Here is a 24,012-nt window from a genome sequence, read left to right as displayed (position 1 = left end):
GGGCTTGGACAATTCCATGGCAAAACGGCACCTATCAACATTGTAGCCAACACAATATAACAACTGTTTCTGCCCGGTTTCGAACTGGGGACCTTTCGCGTGTGAGGCGAACGTGATAACCACTACACTACAGAAACAGATACCTACAGTTGATTTTTCTGTAATGAAACTGCTCCGAACTGGCTATTCCATGGGCCTCTGGCTTTAGATTTCTTTCATGCAACCTGCCCGACATCCCTAGCTGAACGCTCGTACATGCCATGCAAGACCAGATGTTTGGTATTAGCTCAGACTGGGCAGGGCTGAAGCATGAGACTCTAGCAAAGAATTATCCACTACTGCAAAGAAAAAATTGATGTTGGTTTTGAAACGCAAACTTCAAAACAACTTGAAAAGAGTACCAAGAAAAGGGCTCGTCCGGGATTTGAACCCGGGACCTCTCGCACCCAAAGCGAGAATCATACCCCTAGACAAACGAGCCCTCAAAATCCTCTTACCTCTCAAAAGCTAATACCGGCTCTAAGCCCGCAATGAAGATCATGCTGGTATCTTTATGATGCTTGGTCTGTGAATACGCATGAAAGTCAGTCTCAACTTACCCTTTCTCAAACGATAGCACTATCATTTACAAGTGTCTCCTTTTATTCCGTCCCAGCTTTGGACACGTCTTACAGGAAGTCAGCCCTTATTTATATATTTCTGCAGTGGCTGAAGCTTAATGAGAAAGAGTAACAAGTTGTTCATAACAACATAAGAAACACATTGTGCATTTTCTCTCAAATACTCCTTCACTTTGTGCCAAAAAAAATACCAAGGTGAATACCTAGGCCACAGATTCAAGCTAAAGATCTTCCTGCTGAATGCAAGGCGCAATAAAAACTGCATATCGCTGGGCTAAAGCATTCCTTGCATAGCCTCTAACATCATAACATAACTGAGCTGCTAGCAGCAAGCTAACCAATACCTTTCTGAAATGAGAATGACATGTGCTTATCTGCTCAATCAGTGCTCAATCAGGCTCGATCAGGCGAGATTTAGAAAAGGTGGAAAGGGTCCTAGTGGATGCCCCTTCCTTTTTAGGGTGGGTCCTGCTGACTATCATAGGATTGCTTGTAAAAGTGGCCAGGGTCAGAGGAAAAGCTGCCAACACTTCTTAGCGTTCTCTATAGATGCAGCCATTTTCTGTGACTGTAATTTCGGCCTTTTCCCAGAAGTCTCTATTCTGCCTATGCAAATTAACAAAAGCAGTGCTTATTCCTCACTTGCTCAAATGTCCTTCCTGTCCAGAAAGCTCTGATTAAGCATGCTTATTTTCTTTTTCTGGGATATTTTAAATTGTTTCGCTGTCCAGTCTGTGGCAGTAGAAAGCTGCTTATGATGCCAGGTTTTGATGAATCCCCAAGGTAAAAGTACAGAGGAATATATCAGTCTCTAGGATATGGAACTTTTAGCTAACACATCACAATATGTGATGCTTGCCAAGAAAACACTACATTCTGGAGCGCTGATGATCAGAACATTCTGCTCCTGAAGGATAGAAAAGACAGCTTGATTGAAATAAAGTCTGTTTATATTGACGCTCTCTCTCTCCCTATATATACATACATGCGTACACACACACACACAGGTATGTCATGCATTTCTTCAGATTTGTTTCAACCATTTACCATTTATTGGAGAATCCCTACTTTTCAAGTGACTGCAAATGAAGTCATCTCTGGCACTTTTTGTGCAAAGTAAGAGACACACATGACACCTTTTTATAAAAGTCATCGGTTTCTTTGTTACTGTGTACTTTCAAAGCATGGGGCTTTCACACGTCAGGTAAACCTGATTACCACTACACAACAAAAGCAGATGCAGCTTTCTTATCTATGTCGTGATAGAACAGTTGTGAATTGAGTAGAAGAAGGGCCCTGATGTGATACTTATTACATGCAGCCTGTAAGATAGTCAAACATGCAGGCTAGGAAGGAAGATGCAAATATCAATGTATTAGAAAAACACCTAAAGGCGAGTGATATGCTTTCATTCATGCATGGCTAGGAAAAATCGCCATACTGTTGCAAACATTCTTACACCACCAACTGGAAATAAATGATTCTGACATTAAACGTAAAGGTGACAATGCATTTGTATCATCACCTTGAGAAGGATCATCTTGGAATTGAGCCGAGGGCCTCTGCACTCAAAGCCAGAAACACTCCACTAAAATAAGATTCCTGTTGGTGCCAACAATTCTCCATGTTAATGCTTGTTCTAGGTGAGCAGTGAACCGATTGCAGGGCTCTTTTGAAAGCAAGGTCTGAGAACCAACAGATACATCCACACGCCGATTACTTTAGTGTTTTGAGAGAATTCCCTTTCTTGGAACGAGATTGCATGAAATAATCTTCAGGGCTTGGACAATTCCATGGCAAAACGGCACCTATCAACATTGTAGCCAACACAATATAACAACTGTTTCTGCCCGGTTTCAAACCGGGGACCTTTCGCGTGTGAGGCAAACGTGATAACCACTACACTACAGAAACAGATACCTACAGTTGATTTTTCTGTAATGAAACTGCTCCGAACTGGCTATTCCATGGGCCTCTGGCTTTAGATTTCTTTCATGCAACCTGCCCGACATCCCTAGCTGAACGCTCGTACATGCCATGCAAGACCAGATGTTTGGTATTAGCTCAGACTGGGCAGGGCTGAAGCATGAGACTCTAGCAAAGAATTATCCACTACTGCAAAGAAAAAATTGATGTTGGTTTTGAAACGCAAACTTCAAAACAACTTGAAAAGAGTACCAAGAAAAGGGCTCGTCCGGGATTTGAACCCGGGACCTCTCGCACCCAAAGCGAGAATCATACCCCTAGACCAACGAGCCCTCAAAATCCTCTTACCTCTCAAAAGCTAATACCGGCTCTAAGCCCGCAATGAAGATCATGCTGGTATCTTTATGATGCTTGGTCTGTGAATACGCATGAAAGTCAGTCTCAACTTACCCTTTCTCAAACGATAGCACTATCATTTACAAGTGTCTCCTTTTATTCCGTCCCAGCTTTGGACACGTCTTACAGGAAGTCAGCCCTTATTTATATATTTCTGCAGTGGCTGAAGCTTAATGAGAAAGAGTAACAAGTTGTTCATAACAACATAAGAAACACATTGTGCATTTTCTCTCAAATACTCCTTCACTTTGTGCCAAAAGAAATACCAAGGTGAATACCTAGGCCACAGATTCAAGCTAAAGATCTTCCTGCTGAATGCAAGGCGCAATAAAAACTGCATATCGCTGGACTAAAGCATTCCTTGCATAGCCTCTAACATCATAACATAACTGAGCTGCTAGCAGCAAGCTAACCAATACCTTTCTGAAATGAGAATGACATGTGCTTATCTGCTCAATCAGTGCTCAATCAGTGCTCAATCAGGCGAGATTTAGAAAAGGTGGAAAGGGTCCAAGTGGATGCCCCTTCCTTTTTAGGGTGGGTCCTGCTGACTATCATAGGATTGCTTGTAAAAGTGGTCAGGGTCAGAGGAAAAGCTGCCAACACTTCTTAGCGTTCTCTATAGATGCAGCCATTTTCTGTGACTGTAATTTCGGCCTTTTCCCAGAAGTCTCTATTCTGCCTATGCAAATTAACAAAAGCAGTGCTTATTCCTCACTTGCTCAAAGGTCCTTCCTGTCCAGAAAGCTCTGATTAAGCATGCTTATTTTCTTTTTCTGGGATATTTTAAATTGTTTCGCTGTCCAGTCTGTGGCAGTAGAAAGCTGCTTATGATGCCAGGTTTTGATGAATCCCCAAGGTACAAGTACAGAGGAATATATCAGTCTCTAGGATATGGAACTTTTAGCTAACACATCACAATATGTGATGCTTGCCAAGAAAACACTACATTCTGGAGCGCTGATGATCAGAACATTCTGCTCCTGAAGGATAGAAAAGACAGCTTGATTGAAATAAAGTCTGTTTATATTGACGCTCTCTCTCTCCCTATATATACATACATGCGTACACACACACACACAGGTATGTCATGCATTTCTTCAGATTTGTTTCAACCATTTACCATTTATTGGAGAATCCCTACTTTTCAAGTGACTGCAAATGAAGTCATCTCTGGCACTTTTTGTGCAAAGTAAGAGACACACATGACACCTTTTTATAAAAGTCATCGGTTTCTTTGTTACTGTGTACTTTCAAAGCATGGGGCTTTCACACGTCATGTAAACCTGATTACCACTACACAACAAAAGCAGATGCAGCTTTCTTATCTATGTCGTGATAGAACAGTTGTGAATTGAGTAGAAGAAGGGCCCTGATGTGATACTTATTACATGCAGCCTGTAAGATAGTCAAACATGCAGGCTAAGAAGGAAGATGCAAATATCAATGTATTAGAAAAACACCTAAAGGCGAGTGATATGCTTTCATTCATGCATGGCTAGGAAAAATCGCCATACTGTTGCAAACATTCTTACACCACCAACTGGAAATAAATGATTCTGACATTAAACGTAAAGGTGACAATGCATTTGTATCATCACCTTGAGAAGGATCATCTTGGAATTGAGCCGAGGGCCTCTGCACTCAAAGCCAGAAACACTCCACTAAACTAAGATTCCTGTTGGTGCCAACAATTCTCCATGTTAATGCTTGTTCTAGGTGAGCAGTGAACCGATTGCAGGGCTCTTTTGAAAGCAAGGTCTGAGAACCAACAGATACATCCACACGCCGATTACTTTAGTGTTTTGAGAGAATTCCCTTTCTTGGAACGAGATTGCATGAAATAATCTTCAGGGCTTGGACAATTCCATGGCAAAACGGCACCTATCAACATTGTAGCCAACACAATATAACAACTGTTTCTGCCCGGTTTCGAACTGGGGACCTTTCGCGTGTGAGGCGAACGTGATAACCACTACACTACAGAAACAGATACCTACAGTTGATTTTTCTGTAATGAAACTGCTCCGAACTGGCTATTCCATGGGCCTCTGGCTTTAGATTTCTTTCATGCAACCTGCCCGACATCCCTAGCTGAACGCTCGTACATGCCATGCAAGACCAGATGTTTGGTATTAGCTCAGACTGGGCAGGGCTGAAGCATGAGACTCTAGCAAAGAATTATCCACTACTGCAAAGAAAAAATTGATGTTGGTTTTGAAACGCAAACTTCAAAACAACTTGAAAAGAGTACCAAGAAAAGGGCTCGTCCGGGATTTGAACCCGGGACCTCTCGCACCCAAAGCGAGAATCATACCCCTAGACAAACGAGCCCTCAAAATCCTCTTACCTCTCAAAAGCTAATACCGGCTCTAAGCCCGCAATGAAGATCATGCTGGTATCTTTATGATGCTTGGTCTGTGAATACGCATGAAAGTCAGTCTCAACTTACCCTTTCTCAAACGATAGCACTATCATTTACAAGTGTCTCCTTTTATTCCGTCCCAGCTTTGGACACGTCTTACAGGAAGTCAGCCCTTATTTATATATTTCTGCAGTGGCTGAAGCTTAATGAGAAAGAGTAACAAGTTGTTCATAACAACATAAGAAACACATTGTGCATTTTCTCTCAAATACTCCTTCACTTTGTGCCAAAAAAAATACCAAGGTGAATACCTAGGCCACAGATTCAAGCTAAAGATCTTCCTGCTGAATGCAAGGCGCAATAAAAACTGCATATCGCTGGGCTAAAGCATTCCTTGCATAGCCTCTAACATCATAACATAACTGAGCTGCTAGCAGCAAGCTAACCAATACCTTTCTGAAATGAGAATGACATGTGCTTATCTGCTCAATCAGTGCTCAATCAGGCTCGATCAGGCGAGATTTAGAAAAGGTGGAAAGGGTCCAAGTGGATGCCCCTTCCTTTTTAGGGTGGGTCCTGCTGACTATCATAGGATTGCTTGTAAAAGTGGCCAGGGTCAGAGGAAAAGCTGCCAACACTTCTTAGCGTTCTCTATAGATGCAGCCATTTTCTGTGACTGTAATTTCGGCCTTTTCCCAGAAGTCTCTATTCTGCCTATGCAAATTAACAAAAGCAGTGCTTATTCCTCACTTGCTCAAATGTCCTTCCTGTCCAGAAAGCTCTGATTAAGCATGCTTATTTTCTTTTTCTGGGATATTTTAAATTGTTTCGCTGTCCAGTCTGTGGCAGTAGAAAGCTGCTTATGATGCCAGGTTTTGATGAATCCCCAAGGTACAAGTACAGAGGAATATATCAGTCTCTAGGATATGGAACTTTTAGCTAACACATCACAATATGTGATGCTTGCCAAGAAAACACTACATTCTGGAGCGCTGATGATCAGAACATTCTGCTCCTGAAGGATAGAAAAGACAGCTTGATTGAAATAAAGTCTGTTTATATTGACGCTCTCTCTCTCCCTATATATACATACATGCGTACACACACACACACAGGTATGTCATGCATTTCTTCAGATTTGTTTCAACCATTTACCATTTATTGGAGAATCCCTACTTTTCAAGTGACTGCAAATGAAGTCATCTCTGGCACTTTTTGTGCAAAGTAAGAGACACACATGACACCTTTTTATAAAAGTCATCGGTTTCTTTGTTACTGTGTACTTTCAAAGCATGGGGCTTTCACACGTCAGGTAAACCTGATTACCACTACACAACAAAAGCAGATGCAGCTTTCTTATCTATGTCGTGATAGAACAGTTGTGAATTGAGTAGAAGAAGGGCCCTGATGTGATACTTATTACATGCAGCCTGTAAGATAGTCAAACATGCAGGCTAGGAAGGAAGATGCAAATATCAATGTATTAGAAAAACACCTAAAGGCGAGTGATATGCTTTCATTCATGCATGGCTAGGAAAAATCGCCATACTGTTGCAAACATTCTTACACCACCAACTGGAAATAAATGATTCTGACATTAAACGTAAAGGTGACAATGCATTTGTATCATCACCTTGAGAAGGATCATCTTGGAATTGAGCCGAGGGCCTCTGCACTCAAAGCCAGAAACACTCCACTAAAATAAGATTCCTGTTGGTGCCAACAATTCTCCATGTTAATGCTTGTTCTAGGTGAGCAGTGAACCGATTGCAGGGCTCTTTTGAAAGCAAGGTCTGAGAACCAACAGATACATCCACACGCCGATTACTTTAGTGTTTTGAGAGAATTCCCTTTCTTGGAACGAGATTGCATGAAATAATCTTCAGGGCTTGGACAATTCCATGGCAAAACGGCACCTATCAACATTGTAGCCAACACAATATAACAACTGTTTCTGCCCGGTTTCAAACCGGGGACCTTTCGCGTGTGAGGCAAACGTGATACCCACTACACTACAGAAACAGATACCTACAGTTGATTTTTCTGTAATGAAACTGCTCCGAACTGGCTATTCCATGGGCCTCTGGCTTTAGATTTCTTTCATGCAACCTGCCCGACATCCCTAGCTGAACGCTCGTACATGCCATGCAAGACCAGATGTTTGGTATTAGCTCAGACTGGGCAGGGCTGAAGCATGAGACTCTAGCAAAGAATTATCCACTACTGCAAAGAAAAAATTGATGTTGGTTTTGAAACGCAAACTTCAAAACAACTTGAAAAGAGTACCAAGAAAAGGGCTCGTCCGGGATTTGAACCCGGGACCTCTCGCACCCAAAGCGAGAATCATACCCCTAGACCAACGAGCCCTCAAAATCCTCTTACCTCTCAAAAGCTAATACCGGCTCTAAGCCCGCAATGAAGATCATGCTGGTATCTTTATGATGCTTGGTCTGTGAATACGCATGAAAGTCAGTCTCAACTTACCCTTTCTCAAACGATAGCACTATCATTTACAAGTGTCTCCTTTTATTCCGTCCCAGCTTTGGACACGTCTTACAGGAAGTCAGCCCTTATTTATATATTTCTGCAGTGGCTGAAGCTTAATGAGAAAGAGTAACAAGTTGTTCATAACAACATAAGAAACACATTGTGCATTTTCTCTCAAATACTCCTTCACTTTGTGCCAAAAGAAATACCAAGGTGAATACCTAGGCCACAGATTCAAGCTAAAGATCTTCCTGCTGAATGCAAGGCGCAATAAAAACTGCATATCGCTGGACTAAAGCATTCCGTGCATAGCCTCTAACATCATAACATAACTGAGCTGCTAGCAGCAAGCTAACCAATACCTTTCTGAAATGAGAATGACATGTGCTTATCTGCTCAATCAGTGCTCAATCAGGCTCGATCAGGCGAGATTTAGAAAAGGTGGAAAGGGTCCAAGTGGATGCCCCTTCCTTTTTAGGGTGGGTCCTGCTCACTATCATAGGATTGCTTGTAAAAGTGGCCAGGGTCAGAGGAAAAGCTGCCAACACTTCTTAGCGTTCTCTATAGATGCAGCCATTTTCTGTGACTGTAATTTCGGCCTTTTCCCAGAAGTCTCTATTCTGCCTATGCAAATTAACAAAAGCAGTGCTTATTCCTCACTTGCTCAAATGTCCTTCCTGTCCAGAAAGCTCTGATTAAGCATGCTTATTTTCTTTTTCTGGGATATTTTAAATTGTTTCGCTGTCCAGTCTGTGGCAGTAGAAAGCTGCTTATGATGCCAGGTTTTGATGAATCCCCAAGGTACAAGTACAGAGGAATATATCAGTCTCTAGGATATGGAACTTTTAGCTAACACATCACAATATGTGATGCTTGCCAAGAAAACACTACATTCTGGAGCGCTGATGATCAGAACATTCTGCTCCTGAAGGATAGAAAAGACAGCTTGATTGAAATAAAGTCTGTTTATATTGACGCTCTCTCTCTCCCTATATATACATACATGCGTACACACACACACACAGGTATGTCATGCATTTCTTCAGATTTGTTTCAACCATTTACCATTTATTGGAGAATCCCTACTTTTCAAGTGACTGCAAATGAAGTCATCTCTGGCACTTTTTGTGCAAAGTAAGAGACACACATGACACCTTTTTATAAAAGTCATCGGTTTCTTTGTTACTGTGTACTTTCAAAGCATGGGGCTTTCACACGTCAGGTAAACCTGATTACCACTACACAACAAAAGCAGATGCAGCTTTCTTATCTATGTCGTGATAGAACAGTTGTGAATTGAGTAGAAGAAGGGCCCTGATGTGATACTTATTACATGCAGCCTGTAAGATAGTCAAACATGCAGGCTAGGAAGGAAGATGCAAATATCAATGTATTAGAAAAACACCTAAAGGCGAGTGATATGCTTTCATTCATGCATGGCTAGGAAAAATCGCCATACTGTTGCAAACATTCTTACACCACCAACTGGAAATAAATGATTCTGACATTAAACGTAAAGGTGACAATGCATTTGTATCATCACCTTGAGAAGGATCATCTTGGAATTGAGCCGAGGGCCTCTGCACTCAAAGCCAGAAACACTCCACTAAAATAAGATTCCTGTTGGTGCCAACAATTCTCCATGTTAATGCTTGTTCTAGGTGAGCAGTGAACCGATTGCAGGGCTCTTTTGAAAGCAAGGTCTGAGAACCAACAGATACATCCACACGCCGATTACTTTAGTGTTTTGAGAGAATTCCCTTTCTTGGAACGAGATTGCATGAAATAATCTTCAGGGCTTGGACAATTCCATGGCAAAACGGCACCTATCAACATTGTAGCCAACACAATATAACAACTGTTTCTGCCCGGTTTCGAACCGGGGACCTTTCGCGTGTGAGGCAAACGTGATAACCACTACACTACAGAAACAGATACCTACAGTTGATTTTTCTGTAATGAAACTGCTCCGAACTGGCTATTCCATGGGCCTCTGGCTTTAGATTTCTTTCATGCAACCTGCCCGACATCCCTAGCTGAACGCTCGTACATGCCATGCAAGACCAGATGTTTGGTATTAGCTCAGATTGGGCAGGGCTGAAGCATGAGACTCTAGCAAAGAATTATCCACTACTGCAAAGAAAAAATTGATGTTGGTTTTGAAACGCAAACTTCAAAACAACTTGAAAAGAGTACCAAGAAAAGGGCTCGTCCGGGATTTGAACCCGGGACCTCTCGCACCCAAAGCGAGAATCATACCCCTAGACCAACGAGCCCTCAAAATCCTCTTACCGCTCAAAAGCTAATACCGGCTCTAAGCCCGCAATGAAGATCATGCTGGTATCTTTATGATGCTTGGTCTGTGAATACGCATGAAAGTCAGTCTCAACTTACCCTTTCTCAAACGATAGCACTATCATTTACAAGTGTCTCCTTTTATTCCGTCCCAGCTTTGGACACGTCTTACAGGAAGTCAGCCCTTATTTATATATTTCTGCAGTGGCTGAAGCTTAATGAGAAAGAGTAACAAGTTGTTCATAATAACATAAGAAACACATTGTGCATTTTCTCTCAAATACTCCTTCACTTTGTGCCAAAAGAAATACCAAGGTGAATACCTAGGCCACAGATTCAAGCTAAAGATCTTCCTGGTGAAGGCAAGGCGCAATAAAAACTGCATATCGCTGGACTAAAGCATTCCTTGCATAGCCTCTAACATCATAACATAACTGAGCTGCTAGCAGCAAGCTAACCAATACCTTTCTGAAATGAGAATGACATGTGCTTATCTGCTCAATCAGTGCTCAATCAGGCGAGATTTAGAAAAGGTGGAAAGGGTCCAAGTGGATGCCCCTTCCTTTTTAGGGTGGGTCCTGCTGACTATCATAGGATTGCTTGTAAAAGTGGTCAGGGTCAGAGGAAAAGCTGCCAACACTTCTTAGCGTTCTCTATAGATGCAGCCATTTTCTGTGACTGTAATTTCGGCCTTTTCCCAGAAGTCTCTATTCTGCCTATGCAAATTAACAAAAGCAGTGCTTATTCCTCACTTGCTCAAAGGTCCTTCCTGTCCAGAAAGCTCTGATTAAGCATGCTTATTTTCTTTTTCTGGGATATTTTAAATTGTTTCGCTGTCCAGTCTGTGGCAGTAGAAAGCTGCTTATGATGCCAGGTTTTGATGAATCCCCAAGGTACAAGTACAGAGGAATATATCTGTCTCTAGGATATGGAACTTTTAGCTAACACATCACAATATGTGATGCTTGCCAAGAAAACACTACATTCTGGAGCGCTGATGATCAGAACATTCTGCTCCTGAAGGATAGAAAAGACAGCTTGATTGAAATAAAGTCTGTTTATATTGACGCTCTCTCTCTCCCTATATATACATACATGCATACACACACACACACAGGTATGTCATGCATTTCTTCAGATTTGTTTCAACCATTTACCATTTATTGGAGAATCCCTACTTTTCAAGTGACTGCAAATGAAGTCATCTCTGGCACTTTTTGAGCAAAGTAAGAGACACACATGACACCTTTTTATAAAAGTCATCGGTTTCTTTGTTACTGTGTACTTTCAAAGCATGGGGCTTTCACACGTCAGGTAAACCTGATTACCACTACACAACTGTTGGAAACAGCCCCACTCCCACTCCGCAGGGTGGTGGAGGGCCTTCCCGACACAATGGGGTAGCTTGGCTCGAGTGGTCAGGAAACAGGCGCAGTGCTAAGCATACAATATACCCATACAATAACCATGCGTGCATCCGTTCCAAAAACGACTCTACACCGTAAAAATTATGAAAATATTCTTCTTTATCTTTTTCTCTTAGTTGCTGATTGGGAAAATAAATAACAATCACAATATACAAATTCTTAAATAGAGCAGGTCAAATAAATATTTGCTGTTTGCTGAAATAAATAGGGGTGATCATAAATAACAGGGCATAAATACAAGTGCAATATATACAGACAATTAAATACTTTGAGGTAATAAATACTGTACCAATAAATACTGTACCAATAATTACTGTACACCAACAAGTCCTGTGGACCTATAAATACAGTGCAGCATTAAATAGATAAGAATTTAATAAATACAGTTTCCCCAATAAATAATTAGAAGTATACAATAACACTCATGAATCAGATGACACTTCAATACTTAAGGGCTGATTTGGCCCAGGCACAGCTTGTAGGGTGTGGAAGGCTTGGGGGGTCCTACTCCCTGGCTGAGGCAAAGGCTGAGGCCTAAACTGAGGTAGATCAAAGGGGGGAATTCCAATGCCCTGGCTTCCCTCTCCACACAACCTCTCTAGGTTAGTCCCAGTTCACCCCAGGCACAGTCAGATGGGTTTCAGCACCTCCCTAGCCCCTTAGAGTAGTCTCTCAGGTCTCCACAGGGCCTTAGGCGCCCTCTACTCCACTTACTGCCCTTTTCTGATGTTCCGACGCCGCTGGAGTCGTGTCGACGCCGTGGGGCGGTTCCGGTTCGGTCTCGGCGGCCTCGGCACAGTGTCAGTTCTTTGTCGACGCCGGTAGGCGGTTCCGGTCCGATGTCGGTGGCCTCGGTTCGATCTCGACCTCCGATTCGATGGCGTCGGGCAGTCTCTTCACGATGTCGACTTCGGGCGGCTCCGGTCCGATGGCGCTCTCGGCTCCGATGACGTCGGCCGGCCTGGCCTCGCTGTCGACTTCCGGCGACTCCGGGGTGCGATCCTCACCCCCGACCTCCGGTGCTCTTCCTCACAGGTTCCGGGCGACTCCGGAGTGCGATCCTCACTCCCGACCTCCGGTGCTCCTCTACCTCGGTCTCCGACGACTCCGGAGGGCGGACTTCACCCTTCCGATGACGCCGCTCACTCGACCTCGGTTCACTTCCTCCTCGACCTCTGGTATTCCTCACGACCTCCGTCGGCGCCCTCTCACGACCTCAGGCGGCTCCGGGTACGACGTCTGCTACTTCAGTCAGCGCCGCTTCTCCACCTCGGGCTCCAGGTCTTCAGGCTACTCGACGCCGGACTCCAGGGAAACCAGTTCTCAGGTCAGAATCTTGCTGTTTTCTTGGTTCTAAGGCCTGTTCCTGCTGTCCAGGTCCTTAGGATAAGTTTCTTCTGTCTTCTTCCCACACAGGGCTATAGGCTGGGATCCATCAGTAGGGACAAGTATCAAGGGTGGGTTTATGGACCCCACTCCAGGCACAAGTTTCCACCCCTGCTGCTTCACTCCTTCCTCCTTCACTATTGTGCTCCTCTCTCTTCACCAGTCAGGTGCCAACTGCCAGCTCCAACTGCCAACTGCCTCTCTTATCCTCCCAACATTCTAAACGGTTTCCAACTGTCACACAGTTCTGGAATCTCCTGGAAGGTTCTGGAAGGTGCTGGTAGGTTCCAGTGGATGCTGGTGATGTCATGGGAGGCCACCATTTTGTGCTTCAGGCCCTCAGACAGAAGTTTCAGGGGTAGCTAAAATGGCTCCCTGAATCTGTAGCAACACGAAAAAGTCTGGTGGTTCCCAAAAAGGAAAAATTCAAACAGGGTTTGAGGCAAAAGTGGGACAAAATAAATAATGATGAGGAGGGACCACCCAAAGGGCTGACAGGTCTAACACGCGTCCCCCCCAGCTGAAAGTGGGGAGAGCTACCCAACCCCTTGGGAGTTCTCATCACTAAGGCGGAAATACCTTGAGAGACCGTCTGCATTGGCGTGGTCCACTCCAGGCCGATGTTCCACCTGAAAGTCCATCCCCTGTAGGGAAATAGACCACCTCAACAACTTGGGATTCTCCCCCTTCATTTGCATCAGCCAACGAAGGGGTCTGTGGTCGGTTTGAACCAGGAAGTGCGATCCAAACAGGTATGGCCGCAACTTCTTCAGAGCCCATACCACGGCAAAGGCTTCACGCTCTATTGCACTCCACTTCTGTTCCCTGGGAAGTAGTCTCCGGGATAGGAAGACCACGGGTTGATCCAGACCCTCTTCGTTGAGTTGCGATAACACTGCCCCAATGCCATGTTCTGATGCATCTGTCTGGACAATGAACTTCTTGGAAAAGTCTGGGGCCCTTAAGACCGGGGCCTCGCACATGGCTTTCTTCAATTTCTCAAAGGCTTGCTGACAAGCCTCCGTCCAGACTACCCGTCGAGGTTGTTTCTTGGACGTGAGCTCCGTGAGAGGGGCTACGATGGTACCGTACCCCTTCACGAAGCGGCGATAGTATCCCGTGAGGCCCAAAAATGCTCGGACCTCAGTCTGTGTCTTGGGGGGTTCCCAGGCCATGATGGCCTCGATCTTCGCCTGGAGGGGTTGCACCGTTCCCCTACCCACCAAGTGTCCAAGGTACACTACCGACCCCTGCCCGATCTGGCACTTGCTGGCCTTGATCGTCAATCCAGCTTGTCTCAGGGCCTGGAGAACAGCTTGCAGGTGACGCAAGTGATCCTCCCAGCTGTTACTGAAGACGGCTATGTCATCCAGATAAGCAGCAGAGAAACTCTCCATTCCGGTGAGGATCTGGTTTACCAGGCGCTGAAACGTGGCAGGTGCGTTCTTGAGCCCAAAGGGCATCACACAGAACTGGTAGTGGCCATTGGGCGTGGAGAAGGCTGACCTTTCCCTTGCTCCATTTGTCAAAGAGATCTGCCAGTACCCTGAAGTAAGGTCAAAGGTACTTAGATATTGGGCAGCTCCCAGCCGGTCAATTAATTCATCCGCCCTAGGGATCGGATGAGCATCAGTCTTTGTCACTGAATTCAGTCCCCGGTAGTCCACACAGAACCTCAGTTCTGGTTGGGCACCCGGTGGTGCAGCTTTTGGTACTAACACCACCGGACTGGACCAGGGGCTGCTAGAAGGTTCAATCACTCCTAGCTCCAGCATCTTAGTGACTTCACTATGAATGCTGGCCTTCACCTTGTCTGACATCCGGTAGATCTTGGACTTCACAGGTGGGCTGTCTCCTGTGTCCACGTCATGGACGCACAGGTGAGTCCTACCCGGGACAAGGGAGAACAATGAAGAGTACTGCCCCAGGACCTGGCGACAGTCCTCCTGCTGTTCAGGAGTTAGGGATGGGGAGAGAATCACTCCCTCCACCGACCCATCCTTTTCTTGAGACGCAAACAGATCAGGGAGAGGCTCGCTTTCCACGTCCTCTCCTCCGTCAGTCACCATCATCAAGATGACTTCGGGCCTCTCGTGGTGGGGTTTGAGGCGGTTGGCATGCAGCACCCGCAGGGGCTGACGAGGGGTCTTCAGGTCCACCAAGTAGGTAGCCTTACCCTTCTTCTCCAACACCTCAAAGGGTCCTGACCAGCGATCCTGGAGGGCGCTAAGCTCTCCTGGTTCGATCACCCACACCTTTTGGCCAGGCTCCAACTCCACCGGGTGAGCATTGTGGTCATACCACGCCTTCATTACTGCTTGGCTGGCTTCCAAGTTGTCAGAAGCTTGCTTCCACAACTTAGCCATTTGGCTCCGGAAGGCCAGCATGTAGCTCACCACATCCTGGGGGAGCTTTCTGGGAGTTCTTTCCCATCCGTCTCTCACCAGGTTAAGAGGTCCACGTACAGGGTGCCCATACAGAAGCTCGAAGGGGCTGAAGCCCACTCCCTTCTGTGGCACTTCCCTGTAAGAAAAAAGTAAACAGGGTAGGAGGACGTCCCATTTCCTCCGCAGGCTTTCAGGCAGACTTCTGATCATGCCCTTCAAGGTTTTGTTAAACCTCTCCACCAGACCATTTGTCTGGGGGTGGTAAGGAGTGGTGAACCGGTATGTCACTCCACACTCCTTCCACATTGCCCGCATATACGCTGACATGAAGTTGGTCCCCCTGTCGGACACAACTTCCTTGGGAAAACCCACTCGGGTAAAGATTCCCATCAGGGCCCTAGCCACAACAGGTGCTGTTATGGTCCTCAGAGGTATTGCCTCTGGGTACCGTGTGGCATGATCCACCAGAACCAGGATAAACCTGTGACCAGCTGATGTTGGCGGATCTAACGGACCCACAATGTCGATGCCCACCCTTTCAAAGGGGGTGCTAACGACAGGAAGTGGTTCCAGGGGAGATTTCAGCTTCACCCCTGTTTTCCCACTGGCTTGGCAAGACACACATGTCCGGCAGTAGGTATCGGACGACACTTTCATCTGAGGCCAATAAAAGTGTGGGACAAGACGGGCGAAGGTCTTGTCTTGCCCCAGGTGTCCTGCCAAGGGGATCTCGTGAGCCAACTCTAAAAGGAAGGCTCGATAACGTTGAGGGACTACCAAGGCTCGTGACGATCCATGTAGGGGTGCCTTGGGTTCACTGTAGAGGAGGCCATCCTCCCAGTAAACACTGTAGTTCCCTTCAACGTTCCCTGCTGCCTGGGCTTCGGCCTGTCGCCTCAGCCCCTCAAGGGTAGGGCACTCCCTCTGGCCCTGGCAGAATTCCTCCCTGGACGGGCCTCCCTCCACGTGCCACTCGGCCGGGATGGGTAGGTCCTCCAGGTTGGTAACGTCCCCCTCCGCAGACTCCTGGTCCACCACCTCCGGTGGCCTATCCGTCCTACGGGGTGGAGACGCCGAGGCAGGCTCCTCCTGTCCTCGGTTCTTCCCTTGACTGGCAGCTGGCTGGGCCTTTGTTCCAGGCTCCAGCCGGAATGAACTCCCTCTTCGGGTAGTCACGGACCTTGTGCTAACACAGGCCCAGTCAGGTGTACCCAGCATCTCGGTATGAGTCTGGTATTCCACCTCCTTCCAAGCGTTGTGCTCCATGTCATTGCCCAGCAGACAATCGACTGGCACGGCAGGGCTTACGGCAACTCGAAGTGAACCTGCAACCCCCCCCCATTCAAAGGGAACCTCAGCCACGGGATAGTGGCCGGTTCTGCCGTCAGCCATCGCGGCTGGGTGGAGTACATCGGGAATGACTTGCTCTGGAGACACCAGTTGGCTACGTACCATAGTCATACTGGCTCCTGTGTCTCTCAGAGCCTCCCCTCTTTGGCCATTGATGGTGATCCACTGCCCATACTTTGCAGTATTTGCGGGCACCTGGATCTTAGGAACCATCTCCCGTTCTCCCAGGGACACTAAAGTGACACCCGCCCACTCCCTTCCCTTAGTTAAGGGCATCTCCTCCCCGAGCACTACACTAGCTACTCCGGGGGGCTTTCCTCCAGTGGGAGGGGGTGATCGTTTCTGACACTTCGGATCTCCTTTATAGTGTCCAACGCCACCGCACTCGTAGCAATGGACAACCCTTGGCTGCTGACTCTGGCCAGGATTAGGGTTTCTGGGTGGGCTAGCCTTAGAGGTGAATCCTGTTCCCTTCCCTTGGAAGTTATTTTGGGGGCCTTTGGAGAACTCCTTTTTCTTTTCCCCTCCTTCTTTCTTCTGGGGGGCGCCCTGTCCGGCCTTTTGAGTATCCCCTCCAGTCCCCCTTGTGGACACCCGGGTACTAGCCCAAATGTCCGCCTCCTCAGCAAGCTTCCGGGGACTGGTCAGCTTGCTATCCACCAGGTGTTGCCGCAGTTCAGGGAAACATTTCTCGAGTAGGTGTTCCTTCAACACTAGGTCAAACAGCTCCTCGTAGTTCCTTACTTCACTGCCCTGAATCCAACCTTCCAGTGCCTTCTTTGCATAGTCCAGGAAGTCCACCCAATTCTGTGTGCCCAGTTTGTGACTACCCCTGAACTTCTGTCTGTACTTTTCCGGAGTAAGTCCAAACTTCCTGATGAGCGCCAGTTTCATGGTGGGGTAGTGGGTTTGCTCATCCTCTTCGAGGGCCAATAAAGCATCCCTACCAGCTGGAGGCATGTATTTATACAGTCCCCCCCCCCAATACTTCGCTGGAACCCCATGGGCCCTCAATGAGACCTCATAGGCTGCTAGCCACTTGGCGATGTCGTCACCTGCCCCATAGCTCGCTACAATGTCCTTTGGCAGGTAAGGTTTGGATTCCCTGGTGGACTCTTGGTTTTGGCTGCCACCATTGGGAACAGGTTGTGCCCCGATTCGCAAAATCTGAAGATCTATTTCTTTCAGGCGCAATTCATGGGCCATCCTCTGCTCCTCCTTTTCCTTCTCCAGCTTTGCTAAGTCCCATGTGAGCTGTCTTTTCTCCCTCCGGTCTGCTAACTCCACTTCAGACAAGCCCCCGCTAGAGGCACGGCTGCCCCCCCTAGAAAGTGTCCTGGGCCCTGCGGACAGGTTCCCCACCTCAGGTTGGTACATCTCAGCCCCCTCGGGGTCAGGCTCTCCATCCCTGTCTTCTTCCTCAGCCTTGCTTTCCCTGCGTGCCTCCCCCCAAGCCCTTAAGCTGGTTTGAAGTGCACCCTTCTTTGCTCCTGGGGGACAGTACACCCCCTCTCGCTGGCAAAACTCCCTGAGTTGGGCCACAGTGTACGTGTCTAGATTTTCAAGAACAAACTCCATCTTGCCCACTCAGGTTAGAGGACAGGTTTTGTGCAGTAACAATGCAGGGGGGTACCTTTAGTAATACCTCCTCCCACCACCAGAGTAAATTTGGAAAAAACAAAAACCCACAATTAGGAAGGCCGCTGTGAGAAAACTCCCGGTGTAGGCCTATGGACTACCCACAGTTATTGTTGAGTATATGTATGCACAGCTCTATCCCACCGCTGAACACCAATTTATGTTGGAAACAGCCCCACTCCCACTCCGCAGGGTGGTGGAGGGCCTTCCCGACACAATGGGGTAGCTTGGCTCGAGTGGTCAGGAAACAGGCGCAGTGCTAAGCATACAATATACCCATACAATAACCATGCGTGCATCCGTTCCAAAAACGACTCTACACCGTAAAAATTATGAAAATATTCTTCTTTATCTTTTTCTCTTAGTTGCTGATTGGGAAAATAAATAACAATCACAATATACAAATTCTTAAATAGAGCAGGTCAAATAAATATTTGCTGTTTGCTGAAATAAATAGGGGTGATCATAAATAACAGGGCATAAATACAAGTGCAATATATACAGACAATTAAATACTTTGAGGTAATAAATACTGTACCAATAAATACTGTACCAATAATTACTGTACACCAACAAGTCCTGTGGACCTATAAATACAGTGCAGCATTAAATAGATAAGAATTTAATAAATACAGTTTCCCCAATAAATAATTAGAAGTATACAATAACACTCATGAATCAGATGACACTTCAATACTTAAGGGCTGATTTGGCCCAGGCACAGCTTGTAGGGTGTGGAAGGCTTGGGGGGTCCTACTCCCTGGCTGAGGCAAAGGCTGAGGCCTAAACTGAGGTAGATCAAAGGGGGGAATTCCAATGCCCTGGCTTCCCTCTCCACACAACCTCTCTAGGTTAGTCCCAGTTCACCCCAGGCACAGTCAGATGGGTTTCAGCACCTCCCTAGCCCCTTAGAGTAGTCTCTCAGGTCTCCACAGGGCCTTAGGCGCCCTCTACTCCACTTACTGCCCTTTTCTGATGTTCCGACGCCGCTGGAGTCGTGTCGACGCCGTGGGGCGGTTCCGGTTCGGTCTCGGCGGCCTCGGCACAGTGTCAGTTCTTTGTCGACGCCGGTAGGCGGTTCCGGTCCGATGTCGGTGGCCTCGGTTCGATCTCGACCTCCGATTCGATGGCGTCGGGCAGTCTCTTCACGATGTCGACTTCGGGCGGCTCCGGTCCGATGGCGCTCTCGGCTCCGATGACGTCGGCCGGCCTGGCCTCGCTGTCGACTTCCGGCGACTCCGGGGTGCGATCCTCACCCCCGACCTCCGGTGCTCTTCCTCACAGGTTCCGGGCGACTCCGGAGTGCGATCCTCACTCCCGACCTCCGGTGCTCCTCTACCTCGGTCTCCGACGACTCCGGAGGGCGGACTTCACCCTTCCGATGACGCCGCTCACTCGACCTCGGTTCACTTCCTCCTCGACCTCTGGTATTCCTCACGACCTCCGTCGGCGCCCTCTCACGACCTCAGGCGGCTCCGGGTACGACGTCTGCTACTTCAGTCAGCGCCGCTTCTCCACCTCGGGCTCCAGGTCTTCAGGCTACTCGACGCCGGACTCCAGGGAAACCAGTTCTCAGGTCAGAATCTTGCTGTTTTCTTGGTTCTAAGGCCTGTTCCTGCTGTCCAGGTCCTTAGGATAAGTTTCTTCTGTCTTCTTCCCACACAGGGCTATAGGCTGGGATCCATCAGTAGGGACAAGTATCAAGGGTGGGTTTATGGACCCCACTCCAGGCACAAGTTTCCACCCCTGCTGCTTCACTCCTTCCTCCTTCACTATTGTGCTCCTCTCTCTTCACCAGTCAGGTGCCAACTGCCAGCTCCAACTGCCAACTGCCTCTCTTATCCTCCCAACATTCTAAACGGTTTCCAACTGTCACACAGTTCTGGAATCTCCTGGAAGGTTCTGGAAGGTGCTGGTAGGTTCCAGTGGATGCTGGTGATGTCATGGGAGGCCACCATTTTGTGCTTCAGGCCCTCAGACAGAAGTTTCAGGGGTAGCTAAAATGGCTCCCTGAATCTGTAGCAACACGAAAAAGTCTGGTGGTTCCCAAAAAGGAAAAATTCAAACAGGGTTTGAGGCAAAAGTGGGACAAAATAAATAATGATGAGGAGGGACCACCCAAAGGGCTGACAGGTCTAACAACAACAAAAGCAGATGCAGCTTTCTTATCTATGTCGTGATAGAACAGTTGTGAATTGAGTAGAAGAAGGGCCCTGATGTGATACTTATTACATGCAGCCTGTAAGATAGTCAAACATGCAGGCTAGGAAGGAAGATGCAAATATCAATGTATTAGAAAAACACCTAAAGGCGAGTGATATGCTTTAATTCATGCATGGCTAGGAAAAATCGCCATACTGTTGCAAACATTCTTACACCACCAACTGGAAATAAATGATTCTGACATTAAACGTAAAGGTGACAATGCATTTGTATCATCACCTTGAGAAGGATCATCTTGGAATTGAGCCGAGGGCCTCTGCACTCAAAGCCAGAAACACTCCACTAAAATAAGATTCCTGTTGGTGCCAACAATTCTCCATGTTAATGCTTGTTCTAGGTGAGCAGTGAACCGATTGCAGGGCTCTTTTGAAAGCAAGGTCTGAGAACCAACAGATACATCCACACGCCGATTACTTTAGTGTTTTGAGAGAATTCCCTTTCTTGGAACGAGATTGCATGAAATAATCTTCAGGGCTTGGACAATTCCATGGCAAAACGGCACCTATCAACATTGTAGCCAACACAATATAACAACTGTTTCTGCCCGGTTTCGAACCGGGGACCTTTCGCGTGTGAGGCGAACGTGATAACCACTACACTACAGAAACAGATACCTACAGTTGATTTTTCTGTAATGAAACTGCTCCGAACTGGCTATTCCATGGGCCTCTGGCTTTAGATTTCTTTCATGCAACCTGCCCGACATCCCTAGCTGAACGCTCGTACATGCCATGCAAGACCAGATGTTTGGTATTAGCTCAGATTGGGCAGGGCTGAAGCATGAGACTCTAGCAAAGAATTATCCACTACTGCAAAGAAAAAATTGATGTTGGTTTTGAAACGCAAACTTCAAAACAACTTGAAAAGAGTACCAAGAAAAGGGCTCGTCCGGGATTTGAACCCGGGACCTCTCGCACCCAAAGCGAGAATCATACCCCTAGACCAACGAGCCCTCAAAATCCTCTTACCGCTCAAAAGCTAATACCGGCTCTAAGCCCGCAATGAAGATCATGCTGGTATCTTTATGATGCTTGGTCTGTGAATACGCATGAAAGTCAGTCTCAACTTACCCTTTCTCAAACGATAGCACTATCATTTACAAGTGTCTCCTTTTATTCCGTCCCAGCTTTGGACACGTCTTACAGGAAGTCAGCCCTTATTTATATATTTCTGCAGTGGCTGAAGCTTAATGAGAAAGAGTAACAAGTTGTTCATAATAATATAAGAAACACATTGTGCATTTTCTCTCAAATACTCCTTCACTTTGTGCCAAAAGAAATACCAAGGTGAATACCTAGGCCACAGATTCAAGCTAAAGATCTTCCTGGTGAAGGCAAGGCGCAATAAAAACTGCATATCGCTGGACTAAAGCATTCCTTGCATAGCCTCTAACATCATAACATAACTGAGCTGCTAGCAGCAAGCTAACCAATACCTTTCTGAAATGAGAATGACATGTGCTTATCTGCTCAATCAGTGCTCAATCAGGCGAGATTTAGAAAAGGTGGAAAGGGTCCAAGTGGATGCCCCTTCCTTTTTAGGGTGGGTCCTGCTGACTATCATAGGATTGCTTGTAAAAGTGGTCAGGGTCAGAGGAAAAGCTGCCAACACTTCTTAGCGTTCTCTATAGATGCAGCCATTTTCTGTGACTGTAATTTCGGCCTTTTCCCAGAAGTCTCTATTCTGCCTATGCAAATTAACAAAAGCAGTGCTTATTCCTCACTTGCTCAAAGGTCCTTCCTGTCCAGAAAGCTCTGATTAAGCATGCTTATTTTCTTTTTCTGGGATATTTTAAATTGTTTCGCTGTCCAGTCTGTGGCAGTAGAAAGCTGCTTATGATGCCAGGTTTTGATGAATCCCCAAGGTACAAGTACAGAGGAATATATCAGTCTCTAGGATATGGAACTTTTAGCTAACACATCACAATATGTGATGCTTGCCAAGAAAACACTACATTCTGGAGCGCTGATGATCAGAACATTCTGCTCCTGAAGGATAGAAAAGACAGCTTGATTGAAATAAAGTCTGTTTATATTGACGCTCTCTCTCTCCCTATATATACATACATGCGTACACACACACACACAGGTATGTCATGCATTTCTTCAGATTTGTTTCAACCATTTACCATTTATTGGAGAATCCCTACTTTTCAAGTGACTGCAAATGAAGTCATCTCTGGCACTTTTTGTGCAAAGTAAGAGACACACATGACACCTTTTTATAAAAGTCATCGGTTTCTTTGTTACTGTGTACTTTCAAAGCGTGGGGCTTTCACACGTCAGGTAAACCTGATTACCACTACACAACAAAAGCAGATGCAGCTTTCTTATCTATGTCGTGATAGAACAGTTGTGAATTGAGTAGAAGAAGGGCCCTGATGTGATACTTATTACATGCAGCCTGTAAGATAGTCAAACATGCAGGCTAGGAAGGAAGATGCAAATATCAATGTATTAGAAAAACACCTAAAGGCGAGTGATATGCTTTCATTCATGCATGGCTAGGAAAAATCGCCATACAGTTGCAAACATTCTTACACCACCAACTGGAAATAAATGATTCTGACATTAAACGTAAAGGTGACAATGCATTTGTATCATCACCTTGAGAAGGATCATCTTGGAATTGAGCCGAGGGCCTCTGCACTCAAAGCCAGAAACACTCCACTAAAATAAGATTCCTGTTGGTGCCAACAATTCTCCATGTTAATGCTTGTTCTAGGTGAGCAGTGAACCGATTGCAGGGCTCTTTTGAAAGCAAGGTCTGAGAACCAACAGATACATCCACACGCTGATTACTTTAGTGTTTTGAGAGAATTCCCTTTCTTGGAACGAGATTGCATGAAATAATCTTCAGGGCTTGGACAATTCCATGGCAAAACGGCACCTATCAACATTGTAGCCAACACAATATAACAACTGTTTCTGCCCGGTTTCGAACCGGGGACCTTTCGCGTGTGAGGCAAACGTGATAACCACTACACTACAGAAACAGATACCTACAGTTGATTTTTCTGTAATGAAACTGCTCTGAACTGGCTATTCCATGGGCCTCTGGCTTTAGATTTCTTTCATGCAACCTGCCCGACATCCCTAGCTGAACGCTCGTACATGCCATGCAAGACCAGATGTTTGGTATTAGCTCAGACTGGGCAGGGCTGAAGCATGAGACTCTAGCAAAGAATTATCCACTACTGCAAAGAAAAAATTGATGTTGGTTTTGAAACGCAAACTTCAAAACAACTTGAAAAGAGTACCAAGAAAAGGGCTCGTCCGGGATTTGAACCCGGGACCTCTCGCACCCAAAGTGAGAATCATACCCCTAGACCAACGAGCCCTCAAAATCCTCTTACCTCTCAAAAGCTAATAACGGCTCTAAGCCCGCAATGAAGATCATGCTGGTATCTTTATGATGCTTGGTCTGTGAATACGCATGAAAGTCAGTCTCAACTTACCCTTTCTCAAACGATAGCACTATCATTTACAAGTGTCTCCTTTTATTCCGTCCCA

The 24,012-nt window shown here is 46.3% G+C and overlaps 7 non-coding genes across 7 annotated transcripts; all 7 read right to left on the bottom strand.

The window, feature by feature from the left end:
* Positions 1–2,806: 2,806 nt before the first annotated feature.
* TRNAP-UGG (transfer RNA proline (anticodon UGG)) lies at positions 2,807–2,878 on the bottom strand. The gene has a single exon. It is a non-coding gene; the product is annotated as a tRNA-Pro (tRNA).
* Positions 2,879–7,601: 4,723 nt separating this feature from the next.
* On the bottom strand, positions 7,602–7,673 carry TRNAP-UGG (transfer RNA proline (anticodon UGG)). The gene has a single exon. It is a non-coding gene; the product is annotated as a tRNA-Pro (tRNA).
* Positions 7,674–9,653: 1,980 nt separating this feature from the next.
* On the bottom strand, positions 9,654–9,726 carry TRNAV-CAC (transfer RNA valine (anticodon CAC)). Its single transcript has one exon. It is a non-coding gene; the product is annotated as a tRNA-Val (tRNA).
* A 272-nt stretch (positions 9,727–9,998) lies between these two features.
* TRNAP-UGG (transfer RNA proline (anticodon UGG)) lies at positions 9,999–10,070 on the bottom strand. The gene has a single exon. It is a non-coding gene; the product is annotated as a tRNA-Pro (tRNA).
* A 10,965-nt stretch (positions 10,071–21,035) lies between these two features.
* Positions 21,036–21,108, bottom strand: TRNAV-CAC (transfer RNA valine (anticodon CAC)). The gene has a single exon. It is a non-coding gene; the product is annotated as a tRNA-Val (tRNA).
* Positions 21,109–21,380: 272 nt separating this feature from the next.
* On the bottom strand, positions 21,381–21,452 carry TRNAP-UGG (transfer RNA proline (anticodon UGG)). The gene has a single exon. It is a non-coding gene; the product is annotated as a tRNA-Pro (tRNA).
* A 1,970-nt stretch (positions 21,453–23,422) lies between these two features.
* Positions 23,423–23,495, bottom strand: TRNAV-CAC (transfer RNA valine (anticodon CAC)). Its single transcript has one exon. It is a non-coding gene; the product is annotated as a tRNA-Val (tRNA).
* Positions 23,496–24,012: the final 517 nt, after the last annotated feature.

Source organism: Triturus cristatus, chromosome 8 (genome assembly GCF_964204655.1).
Source record: "Triturus cristatus chromosome 8, aTriCri1.1, whole genome shotgun sequence".
Lineage (NCBI taxonomy): Eukaryota > Metazoa > Chordata > Amphibia > Caudata > Salamandridae > Triturus > Triturus cristatus.
The sequence above is the reverse complement of the archived record's forward strand: the minus strand, read 5'-3'. Positions and strand labels throughout refer to the sequence as shown.